The sequence below is a fragment of the Schistocerca piceifrons genome, chromosome 11 (assembly GCF_021461385.2).
Source record: "Schistocerca piceifrons isolate TAMUIC-IGC-003096 chromosome 11, iqSchPice1.1, whole genome shotgun sequence".
Classification (NCBI taxonomy): domain Eukaryota; kingdom Metazoa; phylum Arthropoda; class Insecta; order Orthoptera; family Acrididae; genus Schistocerca; species Schistocerca piceifrons.
Genome location: NC_060148.1, coordinates 131,292,597 through 131,318,434, shown reverse-complemented (window position 1 = coordinate 131,318,434; position 25,838 = coordinate 131,292,597). Strand labels below are relative to the sequence as shown.

General features: G+C 37.3%; 1 protein-coding gene across 1 annotated transcript in view; it reads right to left on the bottom strand.

Annotated features, from left to right (window-relative positions):
- Positions 1 to 25,838, bottom strand: part of LOC124719793 (plasma membrane calcium-transporting ATPase 2-like) — a 570,459-nt gene that overhangs the window by 42,182 nt on the left and 502,439 nt on the right. The window lies entirely within an intron of this gene.

The following is a 25,838-nucleotide window of genomic DNA, read 5'->3' as shown; positions in this document are numbered from 1 at the left end:
TAGAGAGAAATTTTGAAGATCAGCAGGATAGGAATAATGGGGATAACCATGGGAATTTTAATAGAAGAAACAATCATAGAAGTAACTACTTCGGAAAATAGCAGTTCACATCAATGGAGGTCCACAGTTTTGGGGCGAGGAAACACAAGAAGCACAGGACCCCCCCCCCCCCCCCCCCCCCAAGTTACACGTACAATTAGACAATAATAATAGTGTTAATGATATGGCACATGTAACTGAAATTGAAGAGAACGAAAATCAGATTCCTCATTTATATTTTGATCAAAAGTTTTGGGATACTATATTTAATTATGATGATGTACGTGCTAATCACAAACCAGAATGCGAGAGTAGTGAGAATTTTGATGTGGTATGTACTAAGGATTTCTTCTCTTGGTCAAAAAACAGTGTTATTGATGTGTGTAAATCGGGTGATGACTGTGATGAGAATTACCGGGTTGGTTGCACCAATAATCACACCCATTTAGCAATAGTTCATTTATTAACCTTAACACATACAAGGATCACAAAGAACTGAAATGAACATGGCGGAAAAGCCAAAGATACGCTTAGAGTCCAAAGATGAATGCATATCAATGTTGGTGTCGATTTAATCGGCGCCACAACTGTATTGGATCCGAACTAGGTGGTATTTTTGATGTAGATGTGAATTAGAGCTGTGAGGTAGCTGAGGTTGGTAAGTCTAAGACGGATGGGTTATTGCAAATGAATGTAGGTGAGGTAAGTGACTTTGATGGAGATGAGACTTGTATTATTAATAACGTTGTTGATGAAGTAATTTTAGAGGAATATGGTGATGTTGATGATGATGATGATGATGATGAGTTCAAGTATTTGAGGAGTTTAAGAATAATGAAGTTTGAGAGTTATTTGTGAATGATGTTGACAATACAGGTAATGTAAGTGAAGTATGCAATGTTGTAAGTGAGAGTCATGGAACACCAGTCCAGTCAAAGCAGAGTAATGATCCAAACAGTAAAAGTAAGGTATCTGTGAGCCTGGAGAATAAAGGTGAATACCTTTTGAAGTTTGTTTGGGACCAGATTTATGATAACATAAATAAATGTTAGCTGTGGTTAGTCAGAATTTGTATCCCAATTGGTGGAATGAAGTGAAAGAGGGTCTAAGCAGGAAGCGTAATTTTGACTGTAATGTATTCTGTGTTCCCTCTCTAACAAGTGATGTTAGTTGTGTCATGGAATCTATTAAATGTGTTAAAATCTTTACCTAATAACATGAGTAACAAAGGAATGCTATGATACTAGTAAAGTTGATAAAACCTTGTCAAGAGAGTGTGGAGATAGCATTTGATGAAACTGAAAGTGATCTTTTGCATGAAGTGTCTGACAGCAGAGAAGATGATTCAGATTTTTGGTGTCCTTACATTCACATTAAGATTGATCAGTGGCAAGGTAACTGTTTGATTGGTACAGGTACCATATATCTGAACAATTTAGAGACCAGATCAAGTATAGTAATAATTTTGTGGAAATGTCCATTGTACGTGTAAAGATAAGTGGAGCTACTGCTAAGCAAAGCAAATTAGTAAAATCTCAAGTACTTTTAACTTTTAGTATAGAGGACAAGACAATTGCTCATGCATGCATAATGATCCCTAGTCTGGAAGGAAATATACACTATATTTGCAGGTTCATAAAACTATATAATTCCATTTTGTTTATCTGGAATGAAGTATGTAAGATGATGTGATTTCTAAAGTTCTGTCTTATCTGTTAACTGAGTTTAAATCCATGCCACACTATACTTACAGGTTCATACAACTATATAATTCTGTTTTGTTTGTCAGGAATGTAGTGTGTAAGATGATGTGATTTTCTAAAGTCTCTGTCTTATCTACTAACTGAGTTTAAATCTATGCCACACTATACTTGCAGGTTCATACAACTATATAATTCTGTTTTGTTTGTCAGGAATGTAGTATGTAAGATGATGTGATTTCTAGAGTTCTGTCTTATCTGTTAACTGAGTTTAAATCTATGCCACACTATACTTGTAGGTTCATACAGCTATGTAATTCTGTTTTGTTTGTCAGGAATGTAGTATGTAAGATGGTGTTATTTCTAAAGTTCTGTCTTATCTATTAACTGAGTTTAAATCTATGCCACACTATACTTGCAGGTTCATACAACTATATAATTCTGTTTTGTTTGTCAGGAATGTAGTATGTAAGATGACGTGATTTCTCAAGTTCTGTCTTATCTATTAACTGAGTTTAAATCTATGCCACACTATACTTGCAGGTTCGTACAACTATATAATTCTGTTTTGTTTGTCAGGAATGTAATATGTAAGATAATGTGATTTCTAAAGTTCTGTCTTATCTGTTAATTGAGTTTAAATCTATGCCACACTATACCTGCAGGTTCATACAACTATATAATTCTGTTTTGTTTGTCAGGAATGTAGTATGTATGATGATGTGATTTCTAAAGTTCTGTCTTATCTATTAACTGAGTTTAAATCTATGCCACACTATACTTGCAGGTTCATACAACTATATAATTCTCTTTTGCTTGTCAGGAATGTAGTATGTAAGATAATGTGATTTCTAAAGTTCTGTCTCATCTGTTAACTGAGTTTAAATCTATGTCACACTATACTTGCAGGTTCATACAACCATATAATTCTGTTTTGTTTGTCAGGAATGTAGTATGTAAGATGATGTGATTTCTAAAGTTCTGTCTTATCTGTTAACTGTGTGTAAATCTATGCCACACTATACTTGCAGGTTCATACAGCTATATAATTCTGTTTTGTTTGTCAGGAATGTAGTATGTAAGATGATGTGACTTCTAAAGTTCTGTCTTATCTATTAACTGAGTTTAAATCTATGCCACACTATACTTGCAGGTTCATACAACTATATAGTTCTGTTTTGTTTGTCAGGAATATAGTACGTAAGATGATGTGATTTCTAAAGTTCTGTCTTATCTATTAACTGAGTTTAAATCTATGCCACACTATACTTGCAGGTTCATACAGCTATATAATTCTGTTTTGTTTGTCAGGAATGTAGTATGTAAGATGATGTGATTTCTAAAGTACTGTCTTATCTGTTAACTGAGTTTAAATCTATGCCACACTATACTCGCAGGTTCATACAGCTATATAATTCTGTTTTGTTTGTCAGGAATGTAGTATGTAAGATGATGAGACTTCTAAAGTTCTGTCTTATCTATTAACTGAGTTTAAATCTATGCCACACTATACTTGCAGGTTCATACAACTATATAATTCTGTTTTGTTTGTCAGGAATATAGTATGTAAGATGATGTGATTTCTAAAGTTCTGTCTTATCTATCTGAGTTTAAATCTGTCTATCTATCTGAGTTTAAATCTATGCCACACTATACTAGCAGGTTCATACAACTATAGAATTCTGTTATGTTTGTCACGAATGTAGTATGTAAGATGATGTGGTTTCTAAAGTTCTGTCTTATCTATTAACTGAGTTTAAATCTATGCCACACTATACTTGCAGGTTCATACAACTATATAATTCTGTTTTGTTTGTCAGGAATGTAATATGTAAGATGACGTGATTTCTAAAGTTCTGTCTTATCTATTAACTGAGTTTAAATCTGTGCCACACTATACTTGCAGGTTCGTACAACTATATAATTCTGTTTTGTTTGTCAGGAATGTAGTATGTAAGATAATGTGATTTCTAAAGTTCTGTCTTATCTGTTAACTGAGTTTAAATCTATGTCACACTATACTTGCAGGTTCATACAACCATATAATTCTGTTTTGTTTGTCAGGAATGTAGTATGTAAGATGATGTGATTTCTAAAGTACTGTCTTATCTGTTAACTGAGTTTAAATCTATGCCACACTATACTCGCAGGTTCATACAGCTATATAATTCTGTTTTGTTTGTCAGGAATGTAGTATGTAACATGATGAGACTTCTAAAGTTCTGTCTTATCTATTAACTGAGTTTAAATCTATGCCACACTATACTTGCAGGTTCATACAACTATATAATTCTGTTTTGTTTGTCAGGAATGTAGTATGTAAGATGATGTGATTTCTAAAGTTCTGTCTGATCTATTAACTGAGTTTAAATCTATGCCACACTATACTTGCAGGTTCATACAGCTATGTAATTCTGTTTTGTTTGTGAGGAATGTGGTATGTAAGATGGTGTTATTTCTAAAGTTCTGTCTTATCTATTAACTGAGTTTAAATCTATGCCACACTATACTTGCAGGTTCATACAACTATATAATTCTGTTGTGTTTGTCAGGAATGTAGTATGTAAGATGATGTGATTTCTAAAGTTCTGTCTTATCTATTAACTGAGTTTAAATCTATGCCACACTATACTTGCAGGTTCATACAACTATATAATTCTGTTTTGTTTGTCAGGAATGTAGTATGTAAGATGATGTGATTTCTAAAGTACTGTCTTATCTGTTAACTGAGTTTAAATCTATGCCACACTATACTCGCAGGTTCATACAGCTATATAATTCTGTTTTGTTTGTCAGGAATGTAGTATGTAAGATGATGAGACTTCTAAAGTTCTGTCTTATCTATTAACTGAGTTTAAATCTATGCCACACTATACTTGCAGGTTCATACAACTATATAATTCTGTTTTGTTTGTCAGGAATATAGTATGTAAGATGATGTGATTTCTAAAGTTCTGTCTTATCTATTAACTGAGTTTAAATCTATGCCACACTATACTAGCAGGTTCATACAACTATAGAATTCTGTTATGTTTGTCACGAATGTAGTATGTAAGATGATGTGGTTTCTAAAGTTCTGTCTTATCTATTAACTGAGTTTAAATCTATGCCACACTATACTTGCAGGTTCATACAACTATATAATTCTGTTTTGTTTGTCAGGAATGTAGTATGTAAGATGACGTGATTTCTAAAGTTCTGTCTTATCTATTAACTGAGTTTAAATCTATGCCACACTATACTTGCAGGTTCGTACAGCTATATAATTCTGTTTTGTTTGTCAGGAATGTAGTATGTAAGATAATGTGATTTCTAAAGTTCTGTCTTATCTGTTAACTGAGTTTAAATCTATGTCACACTATACTTGCAGGTTCATACAACCATATAACTCTGTTTTGTTTGTCAGGAATGTAGTATGTAAGATGATGTGATTTCTAAAGTACTGTCTTATCTGTTAACTGAGTTTAAATCTATGCCACACTATACTCGCAGGTTCATACAGCTATATAATTCTGTTTTGTTTGTCAGGAATGTAGTATGTAAGATGATGAGACTTCTAAAGTTCTGTCTTATCTATTAACTGAGTTTAAATCTATGCCACACTATACTTGCAGGTTCATACAACTATATAATTCTGTTTTGTTTGTCAGGAATATAGTATGTAAGATGATGTGATTTCTAAAGTTCTGTCTTATCTATTAACTGAGTTTAAATCTATGCCACACTATACTTGCAGGTTCATACAACTATGTAATTCTGTTTTGTTTGTCAGGAATGTAGTATGTAAGATGGTGTTATTTCTAAAGTTCTGTCTTATCTATTAACTGAGTTTAAATCTATGCCACACTATACTTGCAGGTTCATACAACTATATAATTCTGTTTTGTTTGTCAGGAATGTAGTATGTAAGATGACGTGACTTCTAAAGTTCTGTCTTATCTATTAACTGAGTTTAAATCTATGCCACACTATACTTGCAGGTTCATACAACTATATAATTCTGTTTTGTTTGTCAGGAATATAGTATGTAAGATGATGTGATTTCTAAAGTTCTGTCTTATCTATTAACTGAGTTTAAATCTATGCCACACTATACTTGCAGGTTCATACAACTATATAATTCTGTTTTGTTTGTCAGGAATGTAGTATGTAAGATGATGTGATTTCTAAAGTTCTGTCTTATCTATTAACTGAGTTTAAATCTATGCCACACTATACTTGCAGGTTCATACAACTATATAATTCTGTTTTGTTTGTCGGGAATGTAGTATGTAATTTTTTTTTTTTTTTTTTTTTTTTTTTTTTTGTAGGTGGATTAACTTCCTGATATATTATGTAACTTTAAAAATTGCTGTGAAAGGTTGATGTTTTATGACTGATGATTTGTTATATGAAAACTTAAAGGAGGTCAAGAGTACATTCAATGAACCTTGTCGTAAATAATTATCAGCATATGATAAAATTAAGCACTATTATGTTAGTAATCATACATTTCAATGAAATTTCTCATCTCATCACTCAGTATGAATTTTTTTATCAATTGTAAATGAATCTCCAAGGCTTCTATGTATGTGGTTAGTTGGTATAATAAGATTTATGCATTTCACACACTGATTTTGATACTCAAGCTTATGTTATCATTCAAAGCTATTTATGACTCTGATTACCTGTATTTATCCTGAGTACTTCATTATTGTATCTCACTGGAACTTGAATTTTGGGCAAACTCACACTTAACCGTGTTTTGGGTACCCCTGGTCATCGTAACTGTGCATGTGTACTCAAGGACAGTGTGCAGCTACTGATTGAGGCTAGATGCTTTCTATAATTACTCATTACATGTGACTGAACTTAATGATGTATGATTATGGACTTTACTCATTTTGCTGTGTCAAAACATTTCTGCTGGTGTGTACCCGGTGTGCTTTGGAGTCATGGGTCGGTCCCCACATTGCAAGCTTAGGCCCTTACATTTTTTCATGATTTTCTCCTTCCATGAGTAAACGCATCCTTACATACTCTGGTTTATGTGGCTGATTGATTCTGTGCTATATTCCTACTTATGATTAAGTATATTCTTCTGGTCTGTACCCTTCATAAGTTTTTCAAGTCGGCTCACTCGTCGTACACTTAGGCTCTGAATTTTCTTTTTCTTTGAATGATTTTGAAGGTGTGACTTTATAGATGCAAACTTGAAATTTTTAAATCTACTAATTCATGTTGACTATGCACTTATTTCTTTAGTTTAGTGTTTTAATGTTGTAGTTTTGACCTTTTATCATTTGCCTTGTAATAGTATATTTCACAGATCTGAAAGTCTGAATGCCATATGCTCATATATGTATAGATTATGAATTCTATAGTAGACAATTATCTTATGTTTTCCATAATATGTTATATATAATATATTTCTAGACATCTGTATTTTATCTTTTGGCATCATTTTGTACACCATCTGGCAAACCTTATAGTTGGTCACAAAATATTGTAAACACATTGTTTACATATTTTGTGATGGGGATATTGTAATGGGACATCCTCCTCTAGCATTACTTTTACTCAACAGTAGTAGTCAATACTAGAAACATTTTTCAAATTTTGGACAGATGAATATTATCTCACCTGTTTTTCTGAAAATTTTCATATAATTTTTATAATTTTATACACAATATGTTATATTTCAAGCTAAAATTTATGAAAAGGAATTAATCTGCTTCTATCATTACAATCAATATGTACCAGCTCTGAATGTTCAGGTTTTTTTACAAACAAAATATTTAGCACACTTAAAATTTCTATTATTAATTATGCAATCTAGTACTGTTTATTATGTTTATTTCCAGATTCATTTATAAAACAATAATCTCAACTAATAGAAATTCATTTGTCAATAAAAACTGTACACCCTTTGGAATATTGTTATTACCACAGAGTGAAGTAGTAGTAAGCATGCCTCTGATTTGATTGGCTTTATTTTTGTGTTTTGGACAAACAACATAATTTCAGCTTTGTTAATGTGAAAATTAAAAAGACAGTGTCATGAAGTAAAATGTGAGACAATAAATTACCGTGAAAACAAAAATTCTGTAAAGATATTCTTCAAAATTATTTAGATCAATTGAGCCATGAGAACCTAAAATGTGAGAACTTCAGCTTCAAGAATCAGACTTCTAGACACAAAAAACTCCTCTCAAACCTTCTGAAAAGGTCCCACCATTGTGGACAGTAGCAGCAATAAGAAAGGGAGGGGTCATCCTATATTCGCAGATAAAACTATTGCTAATGAGGTTAACATTTTTAGATTGTTTAATAGAGTAAGTAGGGGTCCTCTTTCACCTACAGAGGGATCTATGGTTATTGAGGTCAGGTGCAGATACATTTTAAAAAATTCACACCAACAACAATCTATTGCTGTCCTTAAAATTTGACAGTTTTTTGAAACACAGGAGGAAATAGCACTTAATTCTATTATCTTAGAAACCCTTGTTCTATTTGGACAGGTTTTCAATAGAAGTTCTCATTCATGTACAAATACTTTGTACAAATATCAATTCTGCTTTTAAAGTAAAGATAGCTTTCAGAAGTGGAAATGTTATCCTTCAGAAACATTGCTTGATACTGAAGTCAGATTAATATTTTATTTGATTAGGAAGGACTGTAGTGATTTACTAAGCAGGTTGCAAATAAGAAATTCGGTAGCTATTCATGTATTAGAATACTGGGTAAAAACATTACCAGCTTTGAATCAGCTTTAGAACTTGATGGTGACATTAAGACAAAACAAGAAGAAAATAAATCCAGAATGAAGTGTCTAGCAAATGAAATCATTCATATTAAACTGACAGCAATTGTGTGAATAGATTGCAGTGGCAAGATCCGTTGTGGAATGTCCAGAGACATCAGTAGATCATGGGATGAGCAGAAGTTTGAGAACTGTACTGAATCATGTTTGTGATCTTTCCTTTATTGGCTGCTGTTGTTATATATGACCTGCACCCTACGAGGTACTGCAGCCTGTGTTTCACAGTTGCTCAAGCACAGCAATACGAAAGGTTTGGAGAGGGAACAGTGATACCATCTTAACTGGGAGCTACATGAGTGTGTGGAGGGGGAGCAGTGAGCGGACATCAAATTACGCCATGTTGCCAGCCACGGCAATGTTTGTTGCCAATTTGAAAATGCCTATCAGACTATGGTTTCTTCATCCAAGAAAAGACAAAAAGTCACAGGGTGCCACATCAGGGGATTGGGGAGGGTGACTGGGGCACCTGAGGCAAAATTTGTTAGCAGAAAGAAGCAGCAGCATCTGTTATTGTGTGCTGTGCCAAATGAGTTGGGGCACTGCTATGGACCAAAATCACCATGCTGGACAGCTTTCCGTGACTCTTCATTTCAAAAGCCTCCCGTAATCCTGTCAGACAATTTCAATAGTATTGTAATGATTTGGCCTTCTCTGGGATGCTGTGCATCAGGAGAAAATGGTGAGGGAGAGGGCAGATTTACACCAGGGCGTTGTAATGGATCTGGGAGATGTATTATTTTCTACCAGATTTGTCGATACCAGATCTAATGAGGGAGGTTGTAAATGTTTTCTTATATTTTTGTCAGAATATTTTTTATGAATTGTAATTTGCCTTATTTTATGCTAATTTGCTTATATGTTCGAGAGTGACAGCATATTGATTAATATTAGTAGATGTGATGAATAATATCAAAGAGACTGGTTACAAGTGGAAGCTTGTTTGTTGTGTGAAATGTCTTTGACGCTGGAGTCGTCTTTGACCATAGTCAGTCGGCAGTGAACACTCGGTGTGTGATGGTGGAACAATGTACAGGTCCCCGTTATAATAAGTTGCAAGTGACCAGCAAAAATGAGTTATTCTACCACTTTTTTATATAAACATCAAGAAGGAAGCACATTCAGAAAAATGGTATTTGAAGCACCAAAAATGAGGCAAACACATTGAACCGGGACATTTCCGCAGCCGATGAAACAGCATTATGGAATCATACTTTCACTAGATGACTGAAGCCAACACAAAAAAATCAAATATCATCTTATAAACATCCACAGAAAAGTGAGTACTGTCACGAAATATGCTAAATTCAAGTATATAAAAATAGTGAGCATATTTCAGTGTACAGTTGAACAGTAGTACTATTGTCAGGTGGGGCAGCTGTGATGATGCCAAGCAGTCCAGTGGCAGGCAAAGCTGTATGTGCTACCTGTGGTTAAGAATGAGTGTGGCCCAGCCACATAATTCAGAGTCTTGCCAATTTGCACCCCTGGGCTTACTCACATCCCCATGTTGTGCACTCTGGTGCAGCAGCTGACACCAGATGTCTGTTGTTGAGCAGCAAGCAGCAAGCAGCAATGCCCAGTCCCCCCCTCCCTCCAGGGATCGACTGGGACGATGGCGTCTAGGTGGTTAGGGGGCTGTGAGGGTGTGCCTCCTCCAGCCGGATCATAGACAGCTTGCAGTCTTTTGGCTGTAGTCCTTCAGAGGACTGATGCTGGCTGCACAACAGCTCCCTGTATCAGTTAAGTTTATCAAGTCCTGCAGCTGCTATGCCACAAGTAGGCACACCTTGCTGGAACTCTATGAGTCAGTCAGCAGGCAGGCAGTCAGCTGATCTACATCATAGTTTCTCTGAAACTCAAAAGCCTGTCATTCTCTCCAGTTTGAGATGCAGACAGATTGGCAGCATGAATGAATACTTTGAGCCCCTAAGCTGAATTGTTTATACCCTTATAGCTATGCTTCTGATGAAGTTGTCTGGAGGGTGACAAGTAGGTGTCCTGTCAGCTTTTGCTACCTCACTCGCAGAGAGCTCATGTTTTTAGGCACAGTTAAATTTGCAACATCTGAGTTTCTCATTAGCACACAAAGTGTCCAAGTTAGCAAATATTACTTCACTCTTGGTCACACTGTGTGCATGACTGATGACTACTGTTGCAAACCCCCATCTGTGTGGATTGTTTTATCACAGTGTCAGCAATACCGTCCAGTGGCATACTTGATTAGAACAATGGCCAGGCTGACCTCTACTGCCTGTCTGCAGAAGGTATCAAACTTTAAAAATTCACAATTTAGTCCAGTGAAACTGTCGGAAAAAAGCCTGTACCTTGCAAAAGGTGGGGTAGAAGATTTCATTTTTTTAACTCGTTCATATTGTTAGAAAGGTTAGAAAACCAAGTTTTGCCAGCAAAATTTCTATTGGGAAAACTTTCTGCAGTCAAAAAACTTCCAAAATTATGGACTTTTTCAGTTTTTTCAAAATATCTCAGTTTCATTTGCCCCTATCGCTTTGACGTCTATTTTATTTTTTAAAGAGCACAAAATTCTCTACAAACTTGACTCTTACCATTTTTTTCTACTCCCAGTATCTAAGGCACTACAGTGCGTCAAAAAATACCAAGTTTTCAAATTTCGAGCAAAGTGGCAAATTACCTAATTTTTGAACACTGTTATTTCAGTTTCTATTTGTGTAGTATAAAGATATTATTCATCATGTTATTCATTGGAATTTACCATCTCACTCTGCTGCAGGGCAGGACAAACAGCATCATATTCAATATCTACGAACACATTCACGTAGGACTGCGTGAAGTTTATTTGTGTTACAATATGTAATACAATTGCATGCAGGTGCCGTACATTTTCTACAGTTGGTTGACGTTAATGATCAGTTATAAGAAAAAGTATGTAGGAACTGCTCTTTAGCAGACAAAAGCGTATTTATTCTTTGGTGGGTGGAAGGTGATTATCTCTGGTGATTGTTCACAGTGCACTGGCAGCTATTAGCACACAACAATAAGGGTCGTACAGTCGGGAGTCGCTTCCATTCAGTATATGTTGTGGTGCTGAAAATGAGTATGTCTGACATGAATTTGTGTTTCATTTGCGAAAAAACTGTGGTGAGTGGTGGACGCAATGTGAAAAAGAAAGGACTGAGTACACTTATCGATTGTAGTGCTAAACGCAGGGAGTCTGCTCACATCCGTTTTTTGAAAATGCTCAGTGAAGTGATGGTGCATGAAGCATGCTACAAGAAGTACGTTAATGAGAGAATGATAGCAGCTAGCCTTTGACATCTCCAGGAACCAACAGGCGTGCTACGTCGGTTGCAGGAAAAAGGTCAGTTCAATTTCAAAGAGAAATGCTTCTTATGTGCAAAAGGGAATTCTGATGACTTTTTAACCAAGCAGTTAAGATTGCCAAATGCCAAACGAAATTTTGTTTACAAAGTAATGAAATTGGAAGTGCAATTGACAGTATTAGAACAGGCTAAACGACATGGTGATGAATTTGGTCAACAAGTGATAGAGCGGATTCAAAATGTAAATAATTTGGTTGCTGCAGATGGGTGGTACCACAGATTTTGCTTTCACCGTGTTTCAGCTACTGGACAGAAATGAGGTTACCGACCTGCTTGCCTACCTGGAAACCAATACGGAAGAATGTCAGTTTTCTGTGGACGATCTGTTAGAGCAAATACCCACATCACCTCATCATGATGTTGGAACTGTCAAGGCTCGCCTTTTCCAGAAATATGGTGACGATGTGATGATAGCTGAAACAGCTTCAAAGCCAGCAGTTGTATGTTTCAAGAATGTTGGGAACCAACTATTCAGTGAAAATTGGTACACCAAAAGAAATTCAGATCCTCAGCAAGAAAGACTACGAATCCTCAAAGCAGCTGCAAATGTCATATCAGACGATATAAGATCAGTAGTGTACGATGTAAAACAGTACCCTCCCTCTGATAATTTTTTATGTGATGTAGAGTCTGTCATACCAGAATCTATAAGATTGGTCTTTGAAACTATAATTTTGAAACACAAGCGGTCTCCCAGAAAATGGGGGAAAATATGCTCATGCACTCATAAGTGCTGTGAGGCTACGTTCATTTATTTCACCACTTTTGACTGCTATTAGTGCATACTTGTACCGGAAGTTTGGCTCAAAACATCTGATCCAGGTTTTGTCTTCCCTTGGCTTTGCAGCATCTTATACGGAAGCTGCCCTATTGGAAGTGTCTTCAATCCTTCAGCTTGACAATGAAAGACAATGAAGTGATGCATTTTGCCAATTTGTGTTTGATAATGCAGATTTAAATGTAAACGCCCTAGATGGAACTGGTACTTTTCATGCAATTAGAGGTATAATGTGTGTTACTCCTCATGATGCATTGCTTCCTCAGAAAAATATTGAAAAGTTGAATGATTGTCCCTCAGCTCAACTTGTTAGTGAAGCTGGAAAAAATGACATACAGACATTCCACAGAACACAAGTTGGAGGGCTGAAGGCTATAAAAATTGAAGATTTGGACATAATTGCTCCTGCAAAAGGCGAGATCATCTCAACAGCAGAAATTATGTGGTTATATTGTAAATGGTCTCAGAATGCAGTTGTTTCAGGATGGAATGGTTACATGGAACGCTTGATGGCAGGCAAAGAATATGAACATTCTAAAATAAAGTGTCTTCCATTTCTTAATTCATCACCAACCCATTATGACACCATACATACTGCTCTGATGATAGCTAGAGATACATGTAAAAGACATAATCAGACTACATGCTTTGTCACATTTGATCAGCCTCTGTATTGGAAGGCAAGGGATATTGTGGAGATTGACCTTCCTGAATTTCATAATGTGGAGGTCCGACTTGGAGGTTTCCATTTCCTTATGTCGTTCATGGGATGTATCGGTCTGATCATGGGTGGAAGTGGATTAAAGGACTTATTTGGCGTAATATTCGCTGAAAGCAGCATTGCAAAGATTTTGTCAGGACATGCATATGCCAGGGCTGTGCGAGTGCATTTATTGTGTCACCTTGCTTTGGCCTGTCAAGTGTGGGATCACATTGAGCTAACAGAAGATGAACGTAGGACATTGAATGACATGTCTTCTCCTTGTGGTGAGTCAGAACTGTCAGTTGGCCAGGATACAGTGTTCTCAGGGAACAAGTCATAAAAAAAATTGTAACTGCACTGAAAATAATTGAAAGTAAGGGACCCACAGCAAAATTATGGGTTCAGTACTACAAGATGGTCACTCTCATGAAACAATTTATTGAAGCGCATCGATCAAGCAATTGGAAACCTCATCTTGAAAGCGTGCGAAAAATGCTTCCCTACTTAAATTCAGCTGGACATTTTATGTACGCTAAAAGTGGCCACCTCTACTTACAGGATATGTTGAGACTTGAGGAAAAAATGGATTTATCAGAATATGAGAAGTTCACAACGAAAGGACATTTTACAATCTGGCGATCAGAAAAGTATTGGTCAGGGGTTCTTTCTGACATGACTATAGAACAAACATTGATGAGAACCATGAAGAGTTCTGGAGGAATTACTTCTGGCCGAGGAATTATGGCTAGTGTATTAACCAGATGGACATTGAGTATGATTCACATGCAGAACATTTGTGAAGAAATTGAGTCGTATTGTGAAGTGAGCGCAGTAACATCAGAACAGCATGAAGATGCAAGAAGTTGTCACATCGAACGAGATGGCATAGACTTGCGTAAGCTGTGTGATTGGTTTTCAGTGCACCCTCCCTTCCCTAAAAGTGATTTTACAATGTCTATCAGCAGTGGTGCTGTTGGAACGGGGGATGTTAATTGTCATACGTGTCACAAAGAGGGGGAAAAAGGCATGAACAGAATAGTTGGTGATAATTTCCAGGATGTAAAGTTCTGTAGAAAAGATAAAGTTGTGACTCTCCTTTCTGCGCTCAATTCTGTAAAAGCTGGGAGCACTAAAATTACTCCTGTTGATCCTTTAACTCTTTTCCAAAGGATTTGTTTAATGAAACAAAGTGAAGAAGATGTAAAAGCCTTTCTGAAGTATGATCTTGCTCCTTACCCAATGTCCCTTTTCTCAGAAAAAGGCGTGTGAAAAGGAACAAAATCTTCATTCTACAATGCCTTCATTCCTGTGGAAGATGTGAAGTCAGGTGGACCGAGTAAATTTTTGTCATTGATGGAGGGTAGCTTATCCACAAAGTGACTTGGACTTGAAATGTTTGCTTCAAGTCGATAGCCCAAAGCTATGTTTCTTACCTGCAATGTCATTTTGGATCTCAATTTGCTATTGTATTTGATGGTTATCCATGTGAGGGAGACAAATGTAGCACAAAGAGTGCTGAGAGGATTCGTAGGTCCAAAAAACATTCTTTGGTTGACGTTGTGGTTGAATCAGAGATGGTGAACCAAGTCCCTAAGGCCAAGTTCTTGTACAATGAACAAAACAAGATGTGTTTGATCACACTTCTTAAAAAGGAATTTCTGGAGTGTAGCATTGAAGTGCACCAGGCACAAGAAGATGCTGACGTTATGATTGTAATATCTGCCATTTCAAGAACCAACAATTTTGGAAGTGTTGTCATTGTAGGAGAAGATGTTGACCTTCCTTGTGCTCATGACCGGTTTGGGGCAAGGCATTGAAAAATTATTTTTCTTAAAGCCAGGAAGAGGAAATGCAGGAGACAAGTGGTTTTCCACTGCATCTTACAAGTTTGACAGTGAATATATTCTGTTCACTCATGCCTTTAGTGGATGTGATTCAACATCCGCTTTTTTTGGTCAAGGAAAAATTAAGTGCTGCAATATTGTTGCGAAAAATGAACACCTAACCTCAGTGCTTTGCACGTTCAATAAACCACATGCTACCAATGAAGAAATAATAACAGCAGCAGAGCAGGTTACTATCGCTTTGTATAGTGGAGGTGTCAGCAGTTCCCACACACTAGACCATTTGTGGTACCAGTTATTTGCCAAGTCTGCCACAAAAAGCAAACTGAATCTTGCACGGTTGCCATCTACACAAGATGCTGCACAACATCATTCATTGCGGACTTACCAACAAATACAAAGTTGGATGGGAAACTGGAAACCTCCTGAGAAATGGGGCTGGAATCACAGTCCAATACCCGTTATAATGAGTCAAGATCCATCACCTGAAGCACTTCTTCACATTGTTTCATGCTCATGCAAGCTGAACTGTGGCGGAGCATGCTCCTGCAGAAAAGCGGGTTTGAAATGTTCTTCAATTTGCAAGAAATGCATTGGGGTCAACTGTGAAAACGTGCCAAAATTTTTATACGAAGACAGTGAAGAAGATGTTATGGAGGATGTTGAGGAAACCACTGACAAAATCAATGAACTTGCTGAGGCTGACTCACTGTTTAAAGAAGACGTCAATCTAGGATCAACTGTATGTACAGACCCTGAATCTGTAACTCAAGGTATTTCTGGTGACACTGAGGAACCTGGCTCATCAAAACATTGGAAGTGATGCTCATATCTGTCTCAAGTGCGCTAAAGTGCGATATTACAAGTATTACACACCCAGAACTGTCAACATTTTTTAGTAACTGACAATGCATTTTAATTGTAATAAAGCTACTTATTTTTAATGTCAACTGTGTGGTTTTTATACACAAGAATAATTACCTACCTAATTAGGTTCCCTATTGCAGCTAATAATAGTTCAGTTTCCTGAGACAATTTATTGTGTGTGTGTGTGTGTGTGTGTGTGTGTCTGTCTGTCTCTTAATGATGTATTTTTATATTTATAGTTTTACAAATACCAGGGCTGAGGTGGCCCATAGTGAACTTCAGGTAGTGATGTAAGAATCACAATAGTTGAGTGCCCAGCAATCTTCATGTTGCATACAGAGAAATTGAATACCTGAAAGTGAGGTGGTAAATTCCAACATGTAACATGATGTGTAATGTGTTTATACTACACAAACAGAAACTGAAAAAAATAGTGTTCAAAAATAAGGTATCTTGCCACTATGCTCAAAATTTGAAAAATTGGTATTTTTTGAGGTGCTTTAGTGTCTTAGATATTGGGAGTAGAAAAAAATGGTAAGAATCAAATTTGTAGAGAATTTTGTGCTCTTTAAAAAAGAAAATAGATGTTAAAGCCATAAGAGGAAAAAAACTGAGATATTTTGAAAAAACTGAAAAAAGGCCGAGATTTTCCAAGTTTTTTGACTGCAAAAAGTTTTCCCAAGTGAAATTTTGTTGGCAAAACTCGGTTTTCTAAACTTTCCAACCATATGAACGAGTTGACAAAATAAACTCTTCTACCCCACCTTTTGCAAGGTATATCTGCTATTTGACTGGACTCATTCATGTAATGAACTTTTCTGGGGTGCAGTACTATCCTCTTGTGATAGTTTTTCCCTTGTAGTTATATCTGTTACCACCAAACAGTGGCAGTTCCAAAAATTGTGTTGCTCAACATGGTGAGTCTTTCCCTTTTTTTGATCATGGTTAAAGCATATGTTTTCAGTGGTCACTTTGCTTCTCTGTCTTGGCATCACTGTGATACGTGCAGCACTCACCCATGTCGATTAGGCTGAAAAAGAAGTAATCTGGATTTGCCTGATAAAGTTGCAAAATTCTGTGGCTTGGTTCTAAAAGGCTGTATGGATTACCCAAGATCCATAAGAACAATGTTCCACTGAGACCGATTGTTAGCACACCTGGCTCACCGACATATAAACTGGCAAAACATTTGGCCCCTCTGCTCCAGCCACATGTGGGGAAGACCGACACATACATAAAGGACTCAGGACATTTCATTTAGAAGCTCAAGAAACTGAAACTTGCACCAAACGACATCCTGGTGAGCTTTGATGTTGTTTTGTTGTTTACAAAACTGCCACTCAGTGACGCTCTGGAGCACATTAGTTCCATTTTCCCGCAAGACATCAAAAAGCTCTTCCATGCATGTCTCACCAAGAGCTATTTCACGTGGAATGACGATTTCTATGAACAGCTGGAAGGTGTCGCCATGGGTAGTCCTTTTAGTCCAGTGGTGGCCAACTTCTTCATGGAACAATTCGAAGCACAGGCACTGGACTTGGTGACTGCAAACCTACGGTGTGGTACAGATTCGTTGATGATACTTTTGTGGTGTGGAGCCATGGTGAAGAACAGCTCAGTGACTTCCTAAGACACTTGAACAGCCTCCATGCCAACATAAAATTTACCATGGAAGTAGAAGAGGACAAGAAACTGCCATTTCTAGATGTGCTGGTCACAAGGGACGGCAAAAACCTGGGACACAGGGTGTATCGAAAACTGACGTACATGGACTGATACCTGCACAAATTATCAAACCCCCACCCAAGCCAGAAAAGAGGCATGATTAATACACTCATAACGCAAACAGGACAAATATGTATGCCACAGCACCTCAGATGAGAAATGCATCACCTGAAAAGTGTTCTGAGGAGCAATGGGTACTCGACAAATTATATTAGAAGTGTAACAGAGCCAAACACTCGACGAAGTAAGGAATCAGAAAAAGAAATGTCGGGTACAGCCTTTCTGCCATACATTCCCAGAGTGATGGACAGAATTGGCCGTATATATTGTGCAAACATGGTGTAAAGACGATTTTCAAACCGACAAGGAAGATCAAAGGTATCTTCGATTGGAAAACGACAAAAGAGACCCACTTGCAATGTCGGGAATATACCATACACCCTGCACATGTGGAAAAGTCTATGTCGGAATAACTGGATGATCAATTAATATCAGTATTAAAGAGCATAAGCGACAATGCAGGTTGGGGCAGGTGGAGAAATCAGCCATGGCAGAGCACACACTGAGTGAGCCTTACCACGTAATCAAATTCACCGACATGGAAGTTCTGGCTGTAGAGATGCACTATCACATGCCCTTGTTCAGAGAAGTGGTAGAAATACAAAAACATGCGAACAGTTTCAGCAAGAAAGAGGAAAGCCTTAAGGCAAATGGATCCTGGCTTCCTGTACTGCAGTGAATGACTGTCGCAGGTAGCAAGATGAAAACCGCACCGGAAATGACCACGGAGAAGCCCTCGGACGTTGGTGCGCCAGGTACATATAGTCTGCGGCTGTGAGCTTGGCTCCAGTTCACCACTGGCAATGGAGAATGAAGCTTTGATGATGCCAGCCACTCGTGCTGGTGAAATGTCAGTAAAATCACTGGATGAACATCAGCTGAAGAACCAGAGACAGATGCCAATAGGCAGTTTGTCACCATGAACTCTCTTAAATTATTTGACATTGGCCTTTTGAACATCAGGGTCAGGTACACTGAATAACCAGAAACAGGTAATTTTAAGATAAATGTTGCATTGTACTCATTAATTCAATCACTTTATTCATTCCTCAAGAATTTAATAACTGATAGCAACTGTTACATTTTCCAAAAATCACATTTTATCACCATAAATAATGAAAACACTGTTTGATCTTCTAATCAGGGGAAAAACTGTTTATTCACATTTCTTAATATCAGACCAATAATTTGCATACACTATGGTTGATACTGTATAAGGGAAGAGAAAAATATATCCCTCATTTCCGTCATCATCACCATCCTCATTCTCCCCTTTGTAAGATATCTGTTTATCTCTTTCATCTGACTGCATTGGCTCTCAGGTGATTGATGAACTGCATGTAGAATGGATGACTGCTTACACTGATGTTTGGAAGGAGACCCCTTAAGTCCTTTAATTTCTTTTCTGAAATGCTTATGGTGGCATCACAAATAGGTGCAAGTTTCGGCATAAACAAGCATTGAGTTTTCTTTCTGTTCAGTTCTATCATCTTGAATGGTTCTTCTGAGGCGTAACTGTGTTTGTAGGAGACAATTACTGGCATACCTGAATGATACTTCATCCATTTTATCTTATTCAAAACAATATGATTTCCTTCTGTGTTAATTTTCTTGTGCAGATAGTGACTTCTTATCAAGTCTTTAAAGTCACAGAAGGCCTTTTGTTCCAGCTCTATTGCAGTTATGGGTGGCTTTTGGGGAACTATGCGTATTAATTTGGCCCAGTATCTTGGCTGTTCTACTTCAACAGTTGTTGTTTTCTTTGTCTTCTCAGTGGCTGCATGAATTGAGACAGCTTCCAAGTGAGTATGTCCAGCTTCAAGAAAGTTGTGGTTGATTTCCAAATGTCTTCCCTGAATAATGGATTCTTCTACTACTCTCAGAAACATGATGGTAATAAAAATATTTCTGTTTCGTCTCATACACGAATTGATCTACAAGTGTACCTCAACAATTTCATTGGTGACTTTCTTCAAATAATCGTATAGATAAGAAGCTATTTCTTGGCCACCTCTTCTTGCCACTGTTTCATTCCAAATGTAACATACTGGAGAACATTATGTATGTCTCTTTACATAGATGGTCAAGTTGAAGGTCCAAAGTTGTCTTTTGTAAAATGCCACACCACAGCGTAGAAAAGGGGTGGGTAGCCATTTTTGCAAATCAAAGGTCAGGGTTACTACACTGGAATTCTGCTCATCTTTCTTTTTATCACTGTCTTTCTGATCGTAAGCAGCCTGGGCTAAATCCAAATGTTGCTGTCGTTCCACTTCAACCTTACAATGTTCAGCATCATCAGTACAATTCATGAGTAAAATTATGTATTTGACATATTTTGCACAAGTGTCAGTCTACGGGTTGTGGAAGCTAAGGTTGAAACAGGTCACAAAAACTCTTTGCTAACACGCTTCACTTTTTGGCTTCATATCTTTGGTTTGGCAAAATTCTTGATAGAGCCAGCGCATTGCTGAAATACTCAAGTCCGGAGTTACACATTTTTTAGAAGAATGTGGTTGAAAATAATGGCTTTCATAGGAAGGAAACATGTTAATGTGTTCCTTTATTAAATCAATGTTGTCAAATTGAACTTTTGGATGGTTAGAAAGTTTACCACGTCCATCTTCAGAGCACACTCCTCCTTCAGAGCCCCGTCTCTTCTCCACAATTATTCTTATCTTCTTTTGTGTTCAAGAAATTGTACTAAGGAACATATTCTGACATACTTCTATCTTAGTCTGCAAAGAAGGACTGTAAAGGAAGTACTTCCTGGAATATTTTCACCTGCTTGCAGTTCTTTTAGGTTTGTTCCTTAAATGCTTCACATGTTTCTTTTCCTCAGACACATGATTAGCTATGAACTGATTTTGAGCTTCTGGGGTTAATTTGTAATATTCTATGAACATTTTCTCTCTTTTATCATCATTTACTTTTCCTCGGCAATTTTTCCTGCACTTGCATAATGATTTCACAACTTTAGCAGGTATAACGTTTCCTTTCGACATCCCATATACCTTTCCTCCAGTTTTAAATTCTTTCCTCTGATTTTTCTCCCCTAATTTTTTGTTTCACTTTCTTATTCTGGATTAATCCTGTGGATCACATTTCTTCCTCCCCCTTCCACTGAACTTTGTTGTTTCATTGCCCAGCTGCTATTGAATTAGATCAATTTCTTCAATCCTTGAAGATCTTTTAACTGTCTTTCATACAGCTATATTGCCTCCGTCATTTCTTTCATCACTACTTTGGCCACCACTTGGAACATATTCATCAGAATCTTCAAATACATCTTCATCAGAACTTGAAGTCACATCTGCCAAGAATGATGAGTATACATTTCCTTCTGTACTAGTACTGGGATGACCTTAAAGAAAATAAAGATGAAATAAATTTAATAGGTGGTTGATAATGTTTTAGATTGGCATTAAGTAGAGATACCAGTTGATTTATGGCCTTCTGTTGGGAAAATTAGGGATAAATGCTCCTGATACCAGTTTACTTTAGTACACTTATCTTCAAGGCAAAGTGACTACTTCAGTGGTGATAATTCAGGTGCAGTTTGTTCCTCAAGCTCTTCCTTATCGCCTCACTGAAACACAATGTTTGTGCCCACCAAGACTGTCTAGACTCCTCACTAACAATGTTTAGGGGAATTGTTAAAGGAACAACTCTTATTATTGTGTATTCCCACCAGATTTAAGTCCAATGTCACAGCACTGTTTCAACTGTTTAAAACATCTGTCAGCCAAAAAAGACCAATGCCGACATTAGCCCTTCTTACAACAAATGTAAAATAAGAGGGAGGGCCAAAGCCAAGACTGACTCTTTTATGCTGATTGAAAACTTGATAAAACACTTTTGGGCTTACATCTTAAAACACCAGTATCTCTCATCTGATGTGGCTTAGACATTGGCCATTTTAACATTATGAAGAGCACATGAAACTATATGCTGTACACCAATAAAACCAGTTTTGACAAATATTGACACTGGCCCTTTTAGAACCAAGCCACAGAATTTTCACTGCCACCTAGGTCTGGCATGCGATTCGTATGGACACAAGAAGTTGCTAAATGCAGTGGGTGGTATCCTTTGTCAAATTCAAAATGCTGTGCCACATGTTGAAAACTGATCTGTGACTGATTTTCACTTTTTTCAGTATTGTCTAGATTGTGTTATGCTAGATCTCTCACGATTCCCATTTTCTTACAGAGAGATAGTCTGTCACTTTGTTCTTTGTCATTCAGACACATTTGGTTCCAGAGGAAATGCTTGCAAAACCTAACCACTGAGCCATATGATGGTGTATTGCTGGTATACACTTCTATCCACCCAGCACAGATCGTTGCAAAGCTGTTCCCTTTCAAACTCAGAAAACTAATTTTCTGCACGACATTCCTGTCAGTGGGACGCACCAGCACACTTGTACAGAGGAAGTCGGTTTGTTCGGATAGTTCATTCTGTTTCTGCTTAATGTTCAGAGGCAGCACACTGTCAAAATGAAACACTGGTGTTAGCTGTTTTGTACATATAGCATGGGTTCACCTGGAAGAAGTGAATCCAACCACAATATTTCAACACACAGTGTAAAATCTGTGGGTGACAACAGTGCAGTCAGTGTTATTACTTTGCTGAAACTGCAACAGCTCACAACCTTCAGTATGATCCTTATGCTAAAAAGAATAGCCAAAGCCAAAGAAAGGAATCTATGGAAGAATTTTACCAATGGAGACAGTTCTGTTCCCAACAGTATATGTTTTTAGAAAAATAACTTGTTAATTCATTAACTACTAAAATTAGGAAATTTCCCTTTATCAAAACTTGGACTCTTTGGACACATTCAACTACTCCTCAATAAAATAGTACTAATAATTTTTGCATTTTTCTTGTTGTACAGCTAGTATTTAAACAAAGTTACGTCAATGGCTATTGTATCTATCTCCCTTTTGACTTTCCTGTCTTCTATGTTATATTTAAAATGGAGTAGGTCAGTATTTTAGCACTTTGTAATTTTCTGTAATATACACATCTGTAAATAAGTATTGTGCACAAAACCACAGTGGGTCCACACTACATAGCCAAAATGTGAACATCTATGTCACAATATGTTATTAGTCAGTCAGTGTTTAGTAATTATAGTGTACAGTTACTGTGCTCATTATCTGTGTTACCATACGAAAAACTCTGTTAAGGTTATGTTATTGAAATGCTGGCTGTGGTATATTAACTGTTAAAATTACCACATACAAGCTGTCCATTGGAGAGTTAAGGCAATATGTGCAAGTGAGAGAAGTATAATGTTGTGTCATTTATATCTTTATTTACCTTGAACAAACCTATTATATAGCTGAAGAAGATGCATGACGACGAACACCCACGAGGTTTAGGATACAAAGTAACAGATCGGTAGCTTTACAATGTCTGTTACTGTACCTAGGAATAAGATAACTTAGTACTGGAATGGGCAATATAAGGGCAGATGGTAGTTAAGGATAAAGAGTAAGATGTGAAAGGTCCATTGCAGAAGATGTTGTGTATGCCAGTTATAATGAGATGAGGAGATTAGTACAAGAATAGTAAAAGATAGAACAAACTGAACACTTTGATACCAACCACTGACTTTGAGCGCCAATGTCATCGTGAACCCCAAGAAGCAAAACAAACACAAAATCAAAATGGCAACCAGACAGCATAATCACAAGTTTGCATGGCATAAAAATATGACAGCTACCACCCATTCCACATCAAATGGTCCCTTCCCTACAGCCTAAGACTTCGTGGCAAATGAATCTGCTCCAGTCCGGAATCCCTGAACCATTACACCAACAACCTGAAAACAACTTTCGCATCCCACAACTACCCTCCCGACCTGGTACAGGAGCAAATTACCAGAGCCACTTCCTCATCCCCTCAAACCCAGAACCTCCCACAGAAGAACCCCAAAAGTGCCCCACTTGTGACAGGATACTTTCCGGGACTGGATCATACTCTGAATGTGGCTCTCCAGCAGGGATATGACTTCCTCAAATCCTGCCCTGAAATGAGATCCATCCTTCATGAAATCCTCCCCACTCCACCAAGAGTGTCTTTCCGCTGTTCACCTAAGCTTTGTAACCTCTTGGTTCATCCCTATGAAATCCCCAAACCACCTTCCCTATCCTCTGGCTCCTACCCTTGTAACCGCCCCCGGTGTGAAACCTGTCCCATGCACCCTCCCACCACCACTTACTCCAGTCCTGTAACCCGGAAGGTGTAAACGATCAAAGGCAGAGCCACGTGTGAAAGCACCCACGTGATTTACCAACTGACCTGCCTACACTGTGAAGCTTTCTATGTGGGAATGACCAGCAACAAACTGTCCATTCGCATGAATGGGCACAGGCAGACAGTGTTTGTTGGTAATGAAGATCACCCTGTGGCTAAACATGCCTCGGTGCACGACCAGCACATCTTGGCACAGTTTTACATCATCCGGGTTATCTGGATACTTCCCAATAACACCAACCTGACAGAACTCCGGAGATGGGAACTTGCCCTTCAGTATATCCTCTCTTCCTATTACCCACCAGGCCTCAACCTCCGCTAATTTCAAGTTGCCGTCGCTCATACCTCAGCTGTCATTCGACAACATCTTTGCCTCTATACTTCCGCCTCGACTGACATCTCTGCCCAAACTCTTTGCCTTTACAAATGTCTGCTTGTGTCTGTGTACGTGCGGATGGATATGTGTGTGTGTGTGAGTGTATACCTGTCCTTTTTTCCCCCTATGGTAAGTCTTTCCGCTCCCGGGATTGGAATGACTCCTTACCCTCTCCCTAAAAACCCACATCCTTTCGTCTTTCCCTCTCCTTCCCTCTTTCCTGATGAAGCAACCGTTGGTTGCGAAAGCTTGAATTTTGTGTGTATGTTTGTGTGTCTATCAACATGCGAGTGCTTTCATTTGGTAAGTTACATCATATTTGTTTTTTTAAATATAATAGTCAATTACATAATTTTACAAATTCTATATAACTGATATTGAACCTAACATGACAATAGTGGAAACTTGGAGGTTTTGAATGAGGACAAACTAAAATCCAAAATAACAATCAAAAAATCCTGAAAATACACAAATCAATAGAAGCAGATGAACATGATGCAATGAAGTATCAAACATTTAAGATAAATATCACTTAGACCTACATAGCTCAACTGAAAACACCAATAAATACTGAAAGCCAAAATTTTGGTAACTAATTACAATTGATACAACTTAGATGTGAGATGGTACACACCAAGGTGGCCCACATGGTGGAGATTTACTTCATTCTTTTGCTCTGGACTGCGTTCTCCACCCCCCAATTAAACTAATTCTGGTACACTTTGGTCCATTATTTTCAGTTATTAATATTGATTTCCTTACACTTAAAATTAAAGGATTCAGTTTTCATTTGTAGTTGAACTTCTACAAATATACATGTTTTGTCATTGTTAAAACCCCCCTTTTTTCTTATTTCAGTGATATCAATATTATTACTGACCAAGTAATATTGACTTTATTACATTACACATTTGCTAACATTTGAGAAAAAGTGTTAAAAGATGATCTATTCATAAGAACTCTCAAGTTCACATTCATTGTATTTACTGTTTATGTTCATTACTAGGACAACCAAAGATAATATTTAGAATCTGAATGATTAGGAATGCAAGCTTATCACCTTCTGTTTAATGCATTAAACTTTTATATTTAATAATGTGTTAACACCACCACAATTCACAGTACCTTCAACAGCCAACACTACTAACAGCCCCACATGAAACAAAGTGACACTACGTATATGTACGATGTCACTCAGCACAACACCACTATATCACAACTCAGTGTCGACGAGCAGTATCAAAAGCTCAAGTTGAACCAAAAGATGCAGTGAATCATCAAACTGGTCAAAAGACTGAAAATTCAGAATGACAGTAACTACAGG